At 37.1% G+C, this 6,108-nt stretch overlaps 1 pseudogene; it reads left to right on the top strand.

The window, feature by feature from the left end:
- The first annotated feature begins 671 nt into the window (after positions 1 to 671).
- On the top strand, positions 672 to 5,124 carry LOC102820195 (annotated as a pseudogene).
- Positions 5,125 to 6,108: the final 984 nt, after the last annotated feature.

Below are 6,108 nucleotides of genomic sequence, written 5' to 3'. Positions count from 1 at the left end.
TACTCCCATAAATATTTACAGCCTCGGAAATCCTGTACAGGGTGGCTATGAGTTGGAACCGACTCCATGGCACACAGCCACCAGCCACCACCATTCATTGCAAATATCTTTTTTGTAACAACATATATGGCATGTGGACAACTTTTGGTTAGCTGAGTTTATTGGGAGTTTATTCTTGGGAATTTCTCATTGAATTAGCTAATTTTCATTTGATTAGCTAATTGACTGAGGATCTTTTATACTTTACCAAGACTTGTCAATGGAATACACAGAAATCAAATCGATTACATCTGTGGGAAGACATGGTAAAAAAAACCAAAAAACTCCATATTATCAGTCTAAACAAAATCAGTGGTCAAATGTGGAACAGACTACCAATTGTTCATATGTAAGTTCAGGCTGAAGCTGAGGAAAATTAAAACAAGTCCACGAGGGCCAAAATATGGCCTTGAACATATCACACAAGAATATAGAGACCATCTCAAGAACATATTTGATGCATTAGACACTAATGAATGAAGACCAGAAGAGCTGTGGGATGACATCAAGAATATTACACAGATAAAACTAAAAGGTCATTAAGTATGGGGAAAAAAAGACCAAAATGAATGTCAGAAGAGCCTCCAAAGCTTGCCTTCCAGTATAGAGACCCTAAAGTGAATGGAAGAAACATGGAAATAAATGTACTAAACAGAAAATTCCTAAATGCAACGGAAAAAGCCAAAGTGAAGCACTATAATGAAGTATGCAAACTACCGAGAGTTAGAAGTCCAAAGGGAAGAACACGTTCAGCACTTCTCAATATAGAACAAGTGAAAAATAATTTAACCTCTGTTTGCAATATTGAAGGATTCTATACACAAAATATGAATGATACAGAGTCATTCCAACAAAAGTAATGGTTGATGTTCAACCATTTTAAGGGGTAGCATTTTATCTAAAACAACAATACCGAAGGAAGAAGTCCAAGCTCCACTGAAGACATAGGCAAAAATATAAAGTTCCAATAATTGATGAAACACTACTGAAATCTTTCAAGAAATTAAAGAAACACTGGAGGTGCTTACTAATCAATGTCAAGAAATTTGGAAGAAAACTACCTGAGTAACTGATTGGAAGAAGTTAGCTAGCTGAAACTAAAAAAACGTTAAAATATTTTTTGTTTCCATTCCAAAGAGAAGCTAACCAATCGAATGCAGAAATCATTGTACAATATTATTAATGTCAAATGCAAGTAAAATTTTGCTAAAGAAAATTACAAAAAACAGCTGAAAAGTGTATAGACAGGAAACCATCAGAGGTTCAAGCCAGAGTCAGACCTGGATGTGGAACTAGGAATATTATGGCTCACACTAGATGGATGTTGGCTAAAACAGAAAACATCAGAACACTGTTTTCCTGTGCTTTATTGACTATGCAAAGGCTTTCAACTGTCTGGATCATGACTAGCTATGGTTAACAATGTGAAGAATGAGTTTTCCAGAGCACTTAACTATGCTCATGAGAAACCTGTACAGAGAAGAAGTGATAGTCATTCAAATAGAACAAGGGGGCATTGAACAGTTTAGAATCAGGAAATGTGTGTGCCAGGGTAACATCATTTCACATACTGATTCAATTTGTATGATGAGCAAATAATCCGTGAATCTGTATTACATGGAAAAGAATATGGTATCATTATTAATAACCTGTGCTTTGAAGATGATACAATCTTGCTTGCTAGAAGTGAAGAGGACTTAATATACTTACTGTTGAAGGTCAGAGCCTTTGGTATGGTTGCACCTCAATGTAAAGAAAACAGAAATCCCCACTACTGGACCAATAAATAACATCATGATAAAAAGAGAAAAGATTGGAGTTGTCAAAGACTTCTTTTTGCTTGAATTCACCAACACTCATTTAAGCAGCAGTCGATAAATTAAATGACATATTGCATTATTTAAATATGTTGCACAAGACCTCTTTGAAATTTTCAAGAGCAAAGATATCAGTTTAGGGAATAAGCTACACCTGACCCAAGCCTTGACACTTTTCAATAGCCTTATAATTCATGTGAAATTGGACATTGAATAAGGAAGACATTAGAAGAATTGATGCATTTGAGTTATGGTGTTAGAGAAGAATATTAAAAGTACCATGGACTATTAGAAGAATAAACAAATCTTTGTTGGATGAAGTATAGAACAAGTAATGCTTAGAAGCCAGGATGGCAAGACTTTATACCTAACCAAGATATAATTATATTGTTGTATACTCTGACATTTGCCTTAACTTCTGGTTGTTTGAGTTTATTGGGAGTTTGGTCCTGGAAATTAATATCAACGTCCTGCTTTCAGATTGACTTTAATGTGTCCTTCCTCTATCCTGAAAACAACAGCCCCCTAATTGATCTTACTGACACCTTGGTAGACATGCTTTGACCTACACCACTAACATTGAAACTGCCAAGCACTGAGCTGTGGGATGATAGGTGAAATTATTTATTTTTAAAGTTTGCTCAGTTAACAAGTAATGGTATCAATTGTTTCTTGTAATATAATTAATCATTAATACCCTCTGATGTTAAAAACTTCATCTTATAGATGCATTTTCTTATATGAGCAATTTTTAAATATCTGCATGACATACCAATTATCAAAGGGTAATATGCCATAATACACAAAACCTAGACTGTGAAATCACATATTGTATTTGCATCTGGTGTATATATATATATATGTAGTTGTGTGCCGTGGAGTTGTTTCTGACTCATAGCAACACTGTATAGCGTTTCCAAGGCTGTAAATCTTTATGGGATCAGAAAGCCTCATCTTTCTCCTGTGGAACAGCTGGTTGTTTTGAACTGCTGACCTTGCAGATCGCAGCCCGATTCGTAATCACTAGGCTACCAGTTGTTGTTGTTGTTGTCAGGTGCCATCGAGTCGTAACTGCTTTCAATTGTGTGGATCATGACAAACTATGGACAACATTGAAAAGTATGAGTATTCCAGAACACTTAATTGTACTTCTGAGAAATCTGTACCTGGACCAAGAAGCAGTTGTTCGAACAGAGCATGGGAACATTGAATGTTTTAAAATTGGGAAAGGTGTGCGACAGGGTTGTGTTCTTTCACCATACTTATTCAACCTGTATGCTGAGCAAATAATAAGAGACGCTGGGTTCTGTGAAGAAAAACGTGGCGTCAGGATTGGAGGAAGACTTATTAACAACCTGTGATATGCAGATGATACAACCTTGCTTGCTGAAAGTGAAGAGGACTTGAAACATTTACTGATGAAGATTAACGAGCACAGCCTTCGGTATGGATTACATCTCAATGTCAGGAAAACACTACAAGAGCTCTCTCTCTCTCTCTCCCATGCTGACCATGAGAATAGCAGCCTGACCAGTAACTACTATGTTTCCAGAGCTCCAGAGCTTCATATTACATATATATGATGTTGTTTCCAACTCATGGCTACCCTGTATAGGGTTTCTGAGGCATGAATGGTGAATTTGAACCACCGACTTTGAGATTCAAACTGACCTTGTGATCAAGTGTGTTATCACATATATATAGGAGTCCTGATGTGACTCTGTGGGACTTAACAACAACAAGTCTATGATGGTTTACAATATATTGTTGGTGTTGTGTTTGTTAAGTGCAGTTGAGTAAGCTTTGACCCATAGCAACCCTGTATAGGGTTTCCAAGGAGCAGTTGGTCAGCTTGACCCTCTGACCTTACAGTCCTGTGCATTAAACCGCAGCACCACACCAGAACTACCAGGACTCCTAATGTGTATAATATACTTTTAAATTATTACACATGGCATTTAATGCAGAGTTCCATAAATTATTTAACTAAGTATATCTAATCCTCATAATGACCCTATAATGTGTACCCATCACATCAATTTCAATGTTACGTGAGTTCCTTGTTTGAAGACAATTTAACTTGGAACCAATATTGGTAAATTAGTCATTCTTTAAGACCTCAGTTAATAATGGCATCAACTACCAACAAGGAAAGCAAATCCATGCCTTTATGACAGAAAATTATGGTAAGAACTAATTGTTTTGCATGAAGTGTTGAGAAATGGAGTCCAGGTATGGCACCGTAGGATAAACATTTGACAACAATAACAAACACTTTGGAAATAGTTCCTTCCTCCTCATACTGTCTTCCAACAGTGAGTTCTCAACTCAGCTACACCTCTGAGCATACAAAACATGTTATGAAACTACAGGAAATGAAGTAACAGGACCACTTTTGTACGAGAAGAAAGGAATTAACTAGTTGTAGAATAATCCAACCTTGAGTTTTATCCTTTCTATACTTTTAGCCATTTGGGGTTTCACAAAGGGAGCTAATGTCAAGGCTTTTGAGGTAAGCTACCTTGAGAAGCTTTCAGAAGCCAAAGATACAGTGCACCATCAGTCACATCTCCAACACGTATATACTACTGTGGTCGAAAACTTCCCTGACAGCTCCTATGTGTACTGAGAGATCTGGGCCATCACCAGTTCAGCCAAAGTTGGCTTTGGTCAACTTCAGGGTAATTTATATCAGATGGAGAGCAGACGTAAAAGCTTCATAGGATCACTTGGCTATTGCAAATCATGAAATGAAACCAGTATTAAAACCATGAATGTTAGCATTCCTATAATACTGTGTGGTGGTGATGTTGGTTATATGTTTGTGAGTTGGTTCTGACTCATAGCAACCCTGGATAAGATTTCTGAAGCTGCAAATCTTAACAGAAGCAGAAAGCCTCATCTTTCTTCCACAGAGCAGTTGGTAGATTGAACTGCTGGACTTTCAGTTAGCAGACCATTTCATAACCCACTACGCTACTGGGGCACCATAACATATTGTATAGAGCCAAATATTATTTTTAAAATTGTCCATAGACAAACAGTTAAGAAAGTTGACTTCTTTTTATTGTTTTTAGGCCATTTGCCTTATGCTATTTAAGAAATAAACATAAACAAATTCTGCCACATCATTAATCAATTTGCACTGTAGTATTGCACCACTAGAGAGAAGGTTTTGCAACAGAAACAGAAACTGGCCAACCACAGAAAGAGGAATAAGATTATGGACTATATTGTTGAGTTATCCACACAAATGCCTAGTCAGTGAAAAGATGTGATTCTGGATCAACAGGGAATCATTGTGAACGACCGTGAAAGTGGTTTATTTTCAGAAGAAACCAGAACCCTGGGCCTGGTCAAATTCTCAGTTGTATCTGTCATTTTTGTGGGGTGCCCCGAGGAGTGTGATTGAGGAGAAGGCAAACATTTGATGTGAAACCCCTCCAGTTGGGGAGGAGGACTGTACATTACCATCTGACAGTACTCGAAAGAAATTCTCGTTTCTAAGTGTCAACACATGGCTTGTTTTGGTCGATGAGTATAGACTTGTATCATTAGGAGTCTCTTTCATATCATCCCCTTAATCATGTAAGCTAAGTTGCTCTTGTTTCTTTGAGACCTGGCTAGGTAGTTCCGAAGCTTTACACTGCTTCTGCGTAGCAAACATCTTTTTTAATAAGCAAATGTCACAGTTACTCTAGTAATGTGATGCAATTTTGACTAGATATAATTTTCACTAAATTGGGTGTTCACAATACCAAATATCAAGATAAAAACTCCAAAATTGTACACAAAAGAAAGCACAGCTTGTTTACCAGTTAAGATTTTAGTCATACTAAATGTTTATACAAATTTGTAAATATATACCACATTCCACATATCAGAGTTTAATGGAAAAAAAAAAAAAAAAAAAAAGCCAAAGTTTACTGTTGTTCTCAAGGAACATTAACATGAATAGGTTTCAGCACAGTCTCTGTCATTGACAAATCCACTATTGAGGAGTTGTTGTTGTTGTTAAGTGCTGTCAAGTCCGTTCTGACCCATAGCGACCCTGTATAGGGTTTCAGAGGTGCAGCTGGTGAGCTTGAACCACCGACCTTGCAGTTCAAACAGCTTTGCAGTCTGATGCATTAACCCATAGCACCACATTAGCCTTGGTAAGATAGAATCCAAATATTGGGCTCATTTAGAGTCCTCAGCCTTGAAGCATCGCTAATCCATCTGAGGGTTAGTTGTGCAAACTCTGTAGTAC

Source organism: Chrysochloris asiatica, unplaced genomic scaffold (assembly GCF_000296735.1).
Source record: "Chrysochloris asiatica unplaced genomic scaffold, ChrAsi1.0 scaffold00015, whole genome shotgun sequence".
NCBI classification, from domain to species: Eukaryota; Metazoa; Chordata; class Mammalia; order Afrosoricida; family Chrysochloridae; genus Chrysochloris; species Chrysochloris asiatica.
This window is presented reverse-complemented; position numbering and strand designations above follow the sequence as displayed.